Here is a 15,521-nt window from a genome sequence, read left to right on the forward strand (position 1 = left end):
GACATTCATACTAACAGTCATCTATTAGACTACTGATATTAAGAGCATCTTTGTGTTCATTTTAGCATCGTACAACAAATGAAATCAGGTGTTAATGCAAGTATACCTCTCACCTAGGGATATGATCTCTGACAACAGTATATTTCAGAAGAGTTCTCATTATTTCTTCATAATGAGGTACTCCAGAAAAAATGAATACATGCATATGGATTTACACTACAGGGGTTAAAGAAGCTTTAGCCTTGTATTTTTTTGTTGTTAATGTAAATTATTACTGCTTACCCTTATGAATGAACCAGAAAAAATGAGAGACAAAGTACAGAGTAATATCTAAGCAGTAAGGTTGATTCAAAAGTATTTTAGGAAATTGATGGTGTTTTGTACAGTATTTGCTACACTTTTTCATGCAACATTACACACAAATCTCATTCAAATTTGTTTGGGTCATATGCCACAAAAACTGATAGAATGAAGAACAAGCAGCAAGTTAGCAGCAATTAACTGTATGTAGGGAGACTTTTAGAGGAATAATCCAGATTCCTAACATTTGGTTTTATCGCATTTAAATTCTTTGCTAATGATGCAAAGGAGTTGGCAGCAGAACATAGGAGTGGAGGAGAGTGCCCAGGTTGCTTGGTTTGTTGCACCCCGTGACTAATACATCAAATAATCCTAGCCACAACTAAAATTCATTGCTGTTGAATCATAAGAAGTTATACATTAATCAAAAGAATAACATCAAAGTGTTGAAAAGTATTAATAAAGCAGTGGTGGGAAAGAGGGATGATCCAAAAACATTCCATTTGGAGAGTTTCAGTTGGTAGTAAGGTCACAATATGATCAGAAATGTATGCTGTCAAAGAGAAAGAGAAGTAAAAAACAGTGTCAGCACACTGAAGAACCTTTCTTTTTCCTTTTTCTCTCTTCATAAAAGTCTCCAATATGGTAGTTGAAAAAGATGCAAGCATGCATATGTTTTAACAGCATATGCACATAACAGATAGAAACATTGATTATAAGAATGTATTCATTGTAGTCTACCACCTCACTGGAGAGTGTATTAAAACAAAGCTCTGACAACTGTACTTTGATTTCTTTGAGTTAAATTAAATCACTCTCAGGACAATTATAACCTTAAGGTAACACACTAAAAATTGATAAAAGTATTAAACCTGAAGATAAAGGTTAAGGACACTGCAGTGTTAAAAATCAGTATTAAAGCCCTCACTGGAATATTCACTAAAGGTAAGAAATATCCTATGAGAAATATAAACTAAAAAAGCAAGCAAACCTTGGCTTCAGCTGCTCATGTATGTAAGATGACTATGCAAGGCTGGACTTCTTCCAGTGCTTCCTTGGACAAGTCACTTTTATTCTAAGGATTTCTGTTCCAGAGAGGTTCCTATCTAAATTATGTGACAACACTAAATGTTACCAAACACATTTATTTAATGCAAAACATGATGGGTGTTGCTTCTAATAAGGAGAGAGCAAAACTTCTCCTCCACTGTAAGACAACTGCGTTGCTTAAGCATAGTTTCATGGTTCTCCACTACATTGTGCTGCATTAAAACCAGTTTTTGGCATCATCTCTTGTGAACAATGCCCAAGAACAGCTTTATTTGGGATGTCTTGTGTACAACCAGGCTATAGCAAAGCACTAACATTAGCAATTAGTTACACAAGCAACTTTTTGGTGTTATTTGACAACAGTTTTCTAATGCAGAAAGTGACCATGCTGGAATATCTACTATGTATGTCAATGAGTAAGGGTACTACTTTTCAGGGTAATGCAATTATTCCTACTACTACATTAAAGACAGTAACAAAGTGTATTTATAACAAAATTAATTACAGTCATACCAAAATGCATGACTTGTATTTAACAGTCATTGTTAAAATGATTATTTACACAATTAAAATCAATAGCTAAGCACATGTTAGAAATTCTTTACCTATCTGACCTTGACATTTGTTCTGCTTTATTTTATTACTTGACTCAGGACTATCAAAACACTTTGAAAAAACACTTTCTACAGCAGATTCTGCTTAAGAGCTCTCATCTTCAAGAGGTATGGTCTTTTTTCCACATCACGAATCTTTCAATTACTAATAAAAGTCTGGATGATCTATAATCATTGCCAGTTTCATCCATCTTGTCTTGATCAACCTCTTTATTTTCAAGACGTCTGGCAAATGTATTCTCTTCAGAAAATACATTTTCTCTTTGGAGAATAGGTGGTTCATTTCCTTCTTTGGGTTGAAGACTTCTCATCATACTTAGGATCCTCAAACAGAAATAATATTTACCCAAAACACATTTTGGATCTATGCTTAATGGTTCAGCCTCCCAACACTTTTCTTACTTTGGGACCCTCATCTGAGTTGCTTTTCAAAACTTATGTAGATGTGCTTAACTGACTTGATACACTCTTTTACTGCACATCAGTGTGCAGTTCCATGTCATATTTCCCAGAGTTTATTGGTATACTGAACAGAGTATAGCCACATTCATTGCATGAATCTGTGTTAGGAGAGTTGAGACTTTTATAATTGGAAAAAACTTTAAAGGACAGGCAGCTTCCTGAAGGACCGTCTCCTGAGTTCAGCATCAAACCATTGCTTTCCACAGCAGAACCTTCTGCAGGTGACTGTATCACTATTTTATTACCACGAATTTTGTCAATACTTGATTCAGTAAGGGGACTATTCATTTGCTTTGTGTTAATCCACTTTCCCACTTCTGACATTTTGTCTTTCTCTTCTGTATCTTCAAGACTTTCTTTGTTTTTCTGACCTGTCTGTACTTTCAATACTTCAAAATTTAAGATCAAATCCTCCAAATCATCCACTTTTTCCTTTGCCTCAGGAGAGAGAGCCTGCCCCTTCATGCTATCTGTAATATTTTGGCAAACATGGGAAATGTCAGTCTTTATGTAAAAAGTGGAATTTTTCATTTCATCATCTTTATTATCTAGTATATGCTTTTCTCCCATGTTGCATTTTCCACTTTTTTTTGGAAGAAAACATTGCCTTCCAACCCAGTAGAACAAAAATGTTTTGTATTTTCTCTTTTGAATGAAGAGACCTTCTTTAAAGATTTTTTTTGGTATGGTCTCCCTATTAGATCTACTTTTAATCTCTGTCAAAGCAATTCTTTCTGCACAGTTCTCATCAGAATTATCAATTAGAGGAGCCCAAAAATAGATATTCAGTATTTTCATGCAATGTCTTTATAACTGAATTTGAATAATCATTCTCATTACATACAGGAGACTGAGGTTGGGCTTGACATATGTCTGCCTTTGTTTCTCCCTCACTCAAGCTTTCAAAATACTTTTCCTTGAGGTTTTGTGCTTGGTCAGCAGCTGGAGGTTGGCCCGAAGTAACTTGAAAGATCTCAGGATCCCTTTCTTCCCATATATCCATAATTATTGTTCTTTGTTGATTCGCATTAGACTGAATCTTAAAGAAACACTTGTTTTGAGAAGGTTATGACTTCTCTCTTAAGAAATTTGTAGGAATGGATTCTTTTGTACACTCCATGCTGATAGATGAAATGGTACAAAGTCTAGAGCTCTTGCACACATCAGCGTGTAAACTGAGGCCGTCTGCCTACAAAGTAAAAGCTGCCTGAACTTTCAGTTTTCTCCATCTTGCTAAACGGTGTTTTATCACTTTCATCGTCTTGAGAAAAGATACGTTCCTGGTAAACCTGTGAATTTCTTGATAGACGATTGCCCTTGTAAGTTTTACTGTGAGTCTATCTTGTACATTTTCTAGATACTTCTGAACCTAAAATTGTTATCTGATCTTTTCCTGAATGTGATATTCCAGGTCATTGCTCACTGTCTCATTGGATGTCTGAGTGCTGTTTGACACAGAAAATTGATTTCCAATCTCTTCTGCCTTCATTACGGAATGCAGAATTTTTCCCCTTGAACCGGCTAATTCTGGTTTGTTGTCGGCATTAGGATGGGCAGCCTTTCATTTTTCATAGTAAATTAAGCACTTGGCCCATACAAACTTGAGATCTCAAGCATGAGGTGTGTTTGTTAAGGATTTTAGCATGCAGCTGTTCAGTTGCTTTTTCAGAAAAGTGTTCCATCTGAAAGGAAAACAAAGCATGCTAAAATAAACTAAAATCTTCCTTTAATATATTCAAAGATGCATTTATTGGCAGAAAGCAATAAGATAGTGGGGTTAAAAACCCAAAACATTCAAATCCATTTGAAATTACTTACGCTTAAATGAAGATACTGTTGTATTTTACTATTTAGTAATAACAATGGCTATAGAATTGATCCCGCACCCAATAAAGGAAATTCTTTACTGACAACAAAGAAGATCCTCAAGATCATAGAATAGAATCATAGAATCGTTAAGGTTGGAAAAGACCCTTAAGATCATCTAGTCCAACTGTTAACCTAGCAATGCCAAGTCCACCACTAAACCATGTCCCTAAGCACCATGTCTACCCATCTTTTAAATACCTCCAGGGATGGAGACAACCACTTCCCTGGGCAGCCTCTTCCAGTGCCTGACCACCCTTTCGGTGAAGAAGTTTTTCCTAATATCCAACTTAAACCTCCCCTAGTGCAGCTTGAGGCCATTTCCTCTCATCTTATCACTTGTTACTTGGGAGAAGAGACCGACCCCCACCTCACTACAACCTCCTTTCAGGTAGTTGTAGAGAGCAATAAGGTCTCCTCTCAGCCTGCTCTTCTCCAGACTAAACAACCCCAGCTCCCTCAGCTGCTCCTCATGACACTTGTGCTCTAGACCCTTCACCAGCTTCATTGCCCTTCTCTGGACACGCTCCAGCACCTCAATGTCCTTCTTGTAGGGAGCGGCCCAAAACTGAACACAGGACTCGAGGTGCGGCCTCACCAGTGCCGAGTACAGGGGCACTATCACCTCCCTGGTCCTGCTGGCCACACTATTCCTGATGCAAGCCAGGATGCCATTGGCCCTCTTGGCCCCCTGAGCACACTGCTGGCTCATGTTCAGGCGGCTGACGACCACCCCCCCCCCGGGTCCTTTTCTGCCAGGCAGCGCTCCAGCCACTCCTCCCCCAGCCCGTAGCGTTGCATGGGGTTGTTGTGACTGAAGTGCAGGACCCGACACCGAGCCGTGTTGAACCTCATGCAGCTGGCCTCAGCCCAATGATCCAGCCTGTCCAGGTCCCTCTGTAGGGCCTTCCTACCCTCCAGCAGATTGACACTTCCACCCAACTTGGTGTCATGTGCAAACTTACTGAGGGTGCACTCAATCCCCTCATCCAGATCGTCGATAAAGATATTAAACAGGACTGGCCCCAATACTGAGCCCTGGGGAATACCACTTGTGACCAGCCGCCCACTGGATTTGACTCCATTCACCACCACTCTCTGGGCTCGGCCGTCCAGCCAGTTTTTAACCCAGCGCAGAGTGCACCCATCCAAGCCGTGAGCAGCCAGCTTCTCCAGGAGAATGCTGTGGGAGACAGTGTCAAAGGCCTTGCTAAAGTCCAAGTAGACAACATCCACAGCCTTCCCCTCATCCACTAAGTGGGTCACCTTGCCATAGAAGGAGATCAGGTTAGTCAAGTGGGACCTGCCTTTCATAAACCCATGCTGGCTGGGCCTGATCCCCTGATTGTCCCACACGGGCTGTGTAATGGCACTCAAGATGATCTGCTCCATGACCTTTCCTGGCACCAAGGTCAGGCTGACAGGCCTGTAGTTCCCCGGATCCTCCTTCTGACCCTTCTTGTAGAGGGGCGTCATATTTGCTAACTTCCAGTCATCTGGGACCTCCCCAGTTGACCAGCACTGCTGATAAATGATGGAAAGTGGCTTGGCAAGCTCCTCTGCCAGCTCCCTCAGTATCCTCGGGTGGATCCCATCTGGCCCCATGGACTTGTGGGCATTCAAGTGGAGGAGCAGGTCGGTGACTGCCACCTCTTCGATAACTGGGGCTTCATTTTGCATCCTATCTCCATCTCCCAGCTCAGGGGCCTGAAAACCCCAAGGATGACCAGTCTGAGTATTAAAGACTGAGGCAAAGAAGGCATTAAGTACCTCAGCCTTCTCATCCTTTGTGGCAATGTTTCCCTCTGCATCCAACAAAGGATGGAGATCCTCCCTGGCCCTCCTTTTGTCACTGATATATTTGTAAAAACATTTTTTGCTATCTTTAACTGCAGTGGCCAGTTCTAGCTGGGCCTTTGCCTTTCTCATTTTCTCCCTGCATAACCTCACAACATCCTTATAGTCCTCCTGAGTTGCCTGTCCCTTCTTCCAAAGGTGGTAGGCACTCCTTTTTTTCCAGCCAGAGCTCTCTGTTCAGCCAGGCCGGTCTTCTTCCCCGCCTGCTTGTCTTATGGCACATGGGGACAGCCTGCTCCTGTGCCTTTGAGACTTCCATCCTGAATAACATCCAGCCTTCCTGGACTCCTTTGCCCTTCAGGACTGCCTCCCAAAGATGAAGAGCTCAGTGGATGCCAAATCAAGACATTAGAGCAATATTCCTTTATTGAAGTTCTGCTATCTGCCTAATGTGAAATAGGTGAGAAGATTAAGGTTTTTTCAATGAAAATTTTCATGTGATTAGAATTGGACATATGCACAACTGAGATCTTTTTACTACCTTTTTAAAAAAGTTCTCAAAGTTTGAAGTATTCATAGCAAGTAAGACATCTCTTTCAAATGTTCCTTTATTTTCTTAAACATCTGGAACAATTTTTATTTAGTTGGTTTTAATCCAGATACACAGGCTCTGGATGCATGAATGTATGAAAATCAATAAACTAGGTGATATTTAATTTAACAGGTTAAAAGGCAACAGACCTTTTACACAGTATTCTGTTGGTACTTTGATATGTTACAAACCAAACCACAACTATGTTCACAGTTACCTTTAAGCTAGATACAACGATATGCAAAACTCCAGCTTGCTATCAAATCTGTATGTTTTCCACTTGGCAAACAGGACTATGTTGGTTGCTTTGAAAATCAATCAGAAATTTAAATGGTACAACAGAAACAAAACTATGAAACCCAATGCTTCCAAAACAACATTCTGAAATAGAAGCATAATATGGAGTATTAAATAAGACTGGTATTTATCTAGCAAAGTAACAGTGAGGCTTAATATAACCATTAAAACCTAATTTTAAAATAAAATCCTAAATCACAGCTCACTATTCCAAGGGTAGGACAAGTAAAGTTTTCTGTCATCAAAAATTATAGTAAGGAAGTTTTTTTTATGCTGTCAGATATTCAACAAACTCATAGATATATGCATATATGCCTCTGCAAAAATATTTTTTGATGTGTGATCTGCTAAAGCCACATGAAACCCTAACAACCTTGAAGGTGAAATCCTGACTTCACTGAGATCAGTGAAAATATTTCCAGTGATATTAATGCGAAGTCCACAGTTTTGTTTGTTCCCAAGGTCCACCTGAGTCTTGAAGGCTCAGAAAAATTAAACTATCTGAGATTTGGGGAACAGAAGCAAACTCCCATGAATGAGTACCACAAGATATCCGCAACTCATATTAAATACACAATTCCATTTAGGATAAAATTTAGCAATCAAGCCATCATTCAAAAGCAATTATAATATATTTGAATTTGATTTTTGCTTTTAAACTCAAAAGCCATAATAAGGTTGATATTACATTTATTTATTTATTTATTTATTTATTTATTTATTTATTTATTTATTTCTGTTAATCTAGACCTGTATGGATCTTACTGGAGAAAAAGAAGCAGTAATGGGAATAGCAGGAAATCTGATCCATCCATTTTCACTTGTCTACACATATAGACCTTTATCTTACAAGAAACATTTTACATGCTTAACTTCAAGTATATAGGTATCCTAGGTTACATAAAAAGGTCTCCTCTTCTCTCCCTTACAACTTAACACCAACATTTGCCTTCTAGAGTGACTATGCAGTCAAACAGGGAAATGTTGATAACATGATCCTGCATGTGACTGAGTGTGTTAATAAGACCTGGGTAACGCTTACTCTCAACGGTATTTTTCAGGGGTCACCTCTGTAATCATGAAATTTCCTTAATATGAAGGAATCTTAGCAATGTCTCTTTCAAGCTGAAGTACTCATTTGAAAGCAGATGCTGATTATTTTTAATTATCTTCCTTGAGTATTTGAGTCCTCAGATTCATATTGCTACTTTTTTATTTTACAAAACAAGGCAATAAAAATACACGACAAGCTAATCAATCACAATTTCAATGATAAGTAAAAAGGGAGCAGTGAAGCAATTGAATTGACAGCACAGCTAAGTCTGGCTTTGTGTTTCCAAAGATCAGTTCTCCAAGTTAATATAATCAATAAAACAAATTCATTCAGAGGCTGCTCTTAGGACAAATTCTTCCAAGGCAAAACTGACAGCAGATACTGTTAAGGCAAGCCAGATTCCTTAAAATCTGAAGATTCCACTAGGCTTGAAGCTACTAAGGTGAACCCATACAGATGATCAAGAATTTAGGTGAAACACTGCATATTCTTGGACTTCTGTTCCCACCCTGATTTAAGTCCCTTGCCCAAGTAACTCACCTAAACAGGCTGACTCATATTAAACAAATAAAAAATAAGTCAGAACTCATAAGTCATATGATATCATTCCTCAGGTTCAAGATAGGTTACATTGACCTTACTACTGACACAGATCTTCCACCTCCTCTGCCCTTGGCTGCTCTGCTCATGGAGTAGAGGAGACACGAGCTCAGGTATCAAAGCAATCAAGAAAAAAAATATTATTTCATCCAGTGTCTGCTCTAACAAAGAGTTCTTGCATACCTGCTGGCCTCAGGAACAACGTCCACATCAGCAAAGCAACTGGAGTGAATCGAAGCAGTCTGCACAGACCATCCAATTCCAGCAGAGCAGGCAGCATGAGGCACTACAAGACTGTCAGGACAGTCAAATCAAAACGGCACCCAGTAGTTAAAAATTCCTCTAATATTTGTAGGGAGTGAATGACATCTAGAACAAAATAGGCACCAAATGAAATGCGTAATAAATTAAATGTTTTCATATGATATTTTAAAATACAGCAGAGTTGACGATTGATACCTACAGCTGTAAGCAAGCTATGTAAGTAAGACAAAGCAGGAAATAAGAGATGGAACACAGGGGAGAGAGTGCAGAAAAACAGGTCTTCTTGTTTGAAAACTTACTTGAAGTTCCTTCCAAGAAAATACTTTTTCATTATTTCACAGCCTGAATTTCCTTCCTATGTAGTTCTTTTAAGACCCAAAGACCTGACATTCCCTCTTCATATCAAGGGCTTTTTTTTCTAACCATTTTTATTTCTAAATTCTTTAACTGCTCTCTATTCTCCACTTCTAATTTAGACCACAAGAGTTATAATAACTTTGTGCATTCCTGCCTTTTAAACATTATGTTTGGGGCTGATATAAACATTTTCTCAGTTGCTAGCGTTAAGAAAAACAACAACCAAGCACTTGACTCAACATCTTAACTGGCACAGCAAGAAATGCAACCCAGACTCTTGTAGGTTTGATAAAAAGCAAAATAAAAATAAATAACTAGCATGCACAAATAATTTACAAATAATATGGGCACAGCAACAACACCCAAGAACACGGAAACTAACTTCATCTTGCAAACACTATATGAACGGGTAAGAAAATTATACTATGCTTTTTTGTAACTGTTCTCAGAAACCTGGTTTTCAGGTTATCAGCCCACAATAATTTTCAAAGCAAGCCTCTCCTACATGCTTTTTCTTGCCTGCCTTCTCTAAGGGTAATTCTCAAATATTCTTTGATTTTTTTTTCCTCCTAAAGTGAAGTCTTAAACCAAAGCCCTCTGGCTCCAATCAAACTCTCTTAGTTTTTACCAGTACATCCTGTTCTTCCCCACTAAGAGAAAAAGAACAAAATCAAAAGTCTGATCTACATAGGTTATGAGGGAAAAGAAGATTTCATAACAGTACAGTGCTTTTAGACTTGAAGACTCTCTGGAGCTCAAAAACGTGCATTGTGTATTAGCACGCATGTATAGGTTGTATGACCCACTACCCTTGATTGTTCCCATGGAAGGTTTCCACAGAATTCTGATCTCATGTGCTCTTTGGGCAACTTTCTCTTAGTGAACTGTTTCTTTTGTATCACCTCAAGGTTTTTTCAGGGAATAACAGGACACCAAGACAATTTTATCAATTATATTTTTCCCATAAAATTCATGAGAGTGGCCACATAAATTGAGGCAGCTGATAATTTTCAGATTTGACTATTTGATGAAATGTAGCAGACTCATTTGCGCTACCCATGTGAAGATAAACAGGGCCAACAGGAACCTTTCATACCAAACTTGTCAGTGAAAACACTGCTCCACCAGCCTACTGCAGACTTGTTCTCTTTTAAGTAGTTGATTGTTCAGGAAAAAAAAAAAAAACAACTTATAAATGAAATATTTCAGCTTGACATTTCACTCCTCATCAACTATACACCTGTATTGTCTTCGTTTCTGTTTTCTCTTTTTACATGTCTACTCTCTGGCACCATCTTTACTTACAGCCAAATTTTCCAACTCAGTATCAAATGCTTGAGGTCTCCTTTCCTAATACATGCTGCTAAGGAGCAGGTGCCTACACAGAAGTGCAATGCTGTGTGTCATTAGGACCTTTTGGAGCAACCAAGGAGGTGAATGCACAGCAGAGGCCATCAGTCCGAGATGAACAGACTTCCCTTCTGTGGTGCTGTACAACATCACCAAGGTATCTGTTAACATCTAGGACACCTGAGCTACAGCAGTGCTGTGGTAAATTAAAAATCACCTGCGATTACTTTATGTTTGGCACAAAGTAAGTTCAAAAGCACAGGATAGGCAGGGGAGAAAGTGACTAAAGATCTCCCATTTGACTAGACTAGAAACATGTAAGCTGTGGCTAGCCGCATTTATCCATGATACCATCAGCCAAACATGACTGTGTAATAAATGCTTGTAATTTCCAAGCAGGGTTGAGAGGCTTGACCAAAGGCAAGCTTGGCTTGCAGACAGATGCACAGTACCAGTGAGAGGGTCATTACAAACACACAAGCCCAGCCCAGGATGTAAACAGAGCTTGCTTTCACTACCCCTCACAGACACAACACTATGGGTATACTATGTATGTAATACATATATAAAGAGTATGTACCTGCAGGGGCACTGCTGGCAATGACAGATCTCTGAGTGGGACAGCTGCGCACTTGCCGCTCCAGCAACACCAGGGCCACCCAGTCGCGTCCCCTCGGGGTGGCAAAAAGAGGTGTCACTGGATACCTTTGGCGTTGTGTTTTCCTGAACTGGTGTGAAAGCTTCTTCCCAGGTCAACAAAACTTGAAAGACTTATGCCTAAAACTATAAACACCTAATTCAAACCTGTTTGCAAATATTTCTTTAGTATCATTTAAAAAAACAATCAAACAGAACCCCCCAAAAAAACCAAACAAAAAAAATCTAAAAAAAGAAAAAAAAGACAAAAAAATAACCAATACCAGAATCCAATTCTTAAAAAAGTGTTTCTGTGCAAGACAACTTCTGATGGATTATTCCGTAGTGCCACAAGAGGACACTCTTAAACCACTTTTTTTTAATGAGGACTGGCGCTTTACAAGTAATTTTGTACTTGGTGGTAAATACAAATTTCTGCTCCCCAGCAATAAGGGCAGTTCTTCATATTCACCAAATCTTGCTTAAGCTCAGAATTCAGGTAGTAAACAATTAAGAAAATTTGTTGTTATGTCTGCTTTAAAAATTTCAGCTCAACTGACAGCTGTAGCCCTTCATACAAATTGTATAAGCTTTGGTTCTTACAGCTTTTTCTAATGCTGTGCTTATACCTTTTCTCTGAAAGCATTTAAGATATTGTACACTTTAGTTACAACATTATTAAAAATTGCTATTTCCATATCTGTAAAGGTGTGGTACCTGTACTCATGTACCTTGTCTCTAATTGCTCAAAGCAACTAGGCATGTATACTTTTTTTGAAAATTACTTAGGAATTATGTTTCTAGAAATGTAAAACAAGGTTCACAAAATTAGCAGTAGTATTAAAAGTAATGAAATAAATACAATGCCACTGCCTTGTCATCATTTTAGAGATACTGGGTGCAAGTTTTCTAGATAGAGCCAAGCAAGTAATTAGAATATGTGAATTATACATTAAAAACGCCTGGGTTGATGTAACCCAGTCATCAGTTTGGAACAAAAGGAACACAAATACATAAAATACCTTGCTTCTTTATAGTAAACTCTGGTGGAACAAGTGTTTACAACAAACAGATGTAGAATCTCCTTCCATTTTGCTTACTATATGACTTGCAGTAAGTTCTGTGGCCTGAATGAGAACAAAAAAAATAGTTAAATGATGAATTAGTTTCTTTATACATACAACTTAACAATAAACTGATTAGGAATAATAGAGTTTAAGATAGCTGGTGATGCTGGTTACATGTGGGATAAACATGTTTCATACATAACTTGGTTTTAAATTGCCATGGAGTTGAATGATACTGTTAACAAAGCTGAGTAGGATTTCAACGCCTTTATTATAATGGTTAGTTGTTTTAGGGGGAGGAGACGAACCTCAAAATGTTATTCAAAGCCTCAAAATTACACTTTTAACTTTGGCTTTCATTGTAGCAGCAATTAAGTGGATGCAGGAGACCACAATTACCATTGTCTTGACCAATGTGGCCTGGTCTGGGATATTCTGCTAAGTCTTACTTAGGCCTTTCACATCTGTTTGCTGATTTTTGTTCATTCTGATGTGGTACTAGCAAAACAGCTTTTCTCACATCACTAGCTCCTGTCTGATCCACTACAGCACTTCCAACGGTCTAAATCTACCACACTGTCACCATATCCAGGAAGGATTTGGCTAAAGAAAACATGAAGAAACTCATAATAAACCAACCAGACATGCTTACATTTCTGAAGCGTACACAGTTTCTAGCTGATAATAATATGAAAGACTGTGTTTTTTCTCTTTTCTTCTTTTTCTCTTATAATCTATATGGGAGCTGAACACTTAGAAAAATGTAACTGCAAATAGGATTACACTCCGTGCTTTGTATACCTTTGGAGAGAGTCAAACTCCAATAATTAGCAAGGCTTTCTGGTATACATTCACAGTTGTAAAATGTTTTAGCTAGATGTGAGGTCTGCTTTATTAATGCTCAATAATGATTACATAATTTCAAATTTGCTGTATTCCTTTTTCTAAGTTGTTATTTTGTGATTAATAGCTCTGCCTTTGCAGGGGGGAATATCTTGTGATTTCAGAGTTCCGCTGATTGCTTTTTGCTGAATGCTCTTCTCAGTGTCCTGTCAAGGGAGTCCTGATAACTCCAGAAGTCAATATGCAAGTACAACCATAAATTCAGAGGTGTTATTCACAGACAGGAGAGCAGAGATACGCACAGAGCCAAAATCTTTGAAACAGATGCTATTGTATTTTATAAAGGTCCTGAGAGTGCTGGATCATAGTATAATCTGCTATAATTGTAGATTTTTAGCAAATACGTAAGGACAGCGAGTGCTGCAATGCAAGTCACAAAAAATAACTGTTCAGTACACAGTATACAGGAATCTGGTGTACATGTTTTAAAGCTCAGGAAAATTATGAGTCAAAGTAGTACTGAATTTAAAAGGATGGGAAAGAAACAGAGAACTGTCTCTCACTATTAGAATGCATTCGGAAACAGCCCTTTCAGTGTAAAAGCTGCACTTTTTGTAAATACCCAGAAGAATTAAAATGCATTGCCAAAGATTTAGCCTGCCCTGTTATTGACAAACACTGCTACAGCTGCACTTTCCTATAAGCCAGGATGGCCAAATGGCAGTTCACAAGCAGCTTAAAGGTGACCGCTGCAGTCCCTGGTGCATCAGCAGGAAGGGTCTGGATGTGTATTTTAGGAAGCACAGCCATTGCTGTGGAGGCACATCAGGCCCCACCTGATCTCAAAGCGTTTCTGGTGCTGGGTGTTCAGGGGACTGCAAAGGCCCGCACAGGTGTGAGAGAGATGGAGATGGAGAGTGTGCTGGGGACAGAGAGGGTGCACAGAGCCGTGGGCTATGCTGAAGTTCAGTGCAATGGTTTGGAGGTCTGGGGTGTGTATTCAATTTGCACATGAGAGATGGAAGAGAAAGAGAGGCTTGGGAAATTAGGATTTTGACAGGAGGACCTTTGTGCTTTGTGGAGTACAGTTGCTTAAGTCAGAACAGCAAAGGAGACTTTGATTAGAAGGACAATATACACGAAGGAGGAAGTCATGTGTACATGGCTGGCAATAGAAATTCTTTGTTTCCAACCTGTGAGCTCCCTTCCCACACAAACGTGCCAGCTATGCTATTGTAATGACAAGGGCACTGCTCACACATTAGAAGATCAGTCCTTTCTCTCTGTACCCAAACCACCTCGTGTTCTTTAGACACATGTTTTATCTCATTTCTGAGATTCCAAAATAACTTCTGGGGAAAGCAAGGGGTGTGGGGGGGGAATTCCCATCCGAGATGGAGAAAATTGTGAGGACAGAATAATCGTCTCAAAGGTAATAGAGTTAGTAATATCTTTGGTGGGCTGTCCAAAGAAAATACAACTCAGCTATTCTGGCTTAACAGTAGGTTTATTTCAAAAAAGCAGTAATTGAAATGACAAGAACAGATAGGCAGCTATGAAGCAAAGCTGACTCAATCTATTTTTCACCAGTATTTGACATCTGTTTTTATGCCATTTATTTTTTTTTAGTTTACTACAGCACAGACATCTCCTTACATGACCTTTGTTGTTACAGTTCCCTGTGGGCATACTTGGATCTCAGACTGAAATGGTACATGCCATCAGCTAGGCAAAAACAGTTAAAGAATGCTGGTTGTCATGAGGAGATCATGAGATGCTGTGTTACTGACTTTGGCATTCCAGTGGTTATGTACCTGCTGAGTGAGGATTACAGCTGTTGACTTAGATCCCAAGAACAAGATTCAAGTAAACTTCGTGCTCAGATGCTTTTTGGATTTGGATTTGGAGAAGTGCTTTTTTCCCATACCTAAAGTGTATCTCATTACATCCACCCAGCTGTATCTGTGGGAAGGGGAATCTGAAGATTTGATCTGAGAAAAGTAGTGAACACATTAGGTGATATTGTAGTTTTTATTACCAGGTTCATTACACTGTAAGTCAACTTAAAAATACCTGCAGCCCTTTTGAAACTTCTCTTTAGGAAACTATTCCTCTGCATAATACTGAAAATCAGAAAATATTTTAAAGTGGTTTTAAAACCAGACTTTTCAGAAGACATTGCATTTAGTAGATCCTTTTATTACAGATTCTAAATAGAATATATATGATTGCAACTGACAGGCTTTCCATGTTCTTCTGTCTACAGCTGTTTCCAGTAATACATGCCCTATTCAATAAATGTAGTGAATTATTCTTCAATGTAACCCATTTCACCTCAATTTCTAGTCCATTTAAACCAATTAGGTTCTCTT

This window comes from Platalea leucorodia (genome assembly GCF_965183815.1).
Source record: "Platalea leucorodia genome assembly, chromosome: Z".
Classification (NCBI taxonomy): domain Eukaryota; kingdom Metazoa; phylum Chordata; class Aves; order Pelecaniformes; family Threskiornithidae; genus Platalea; species Platalea leucorodia.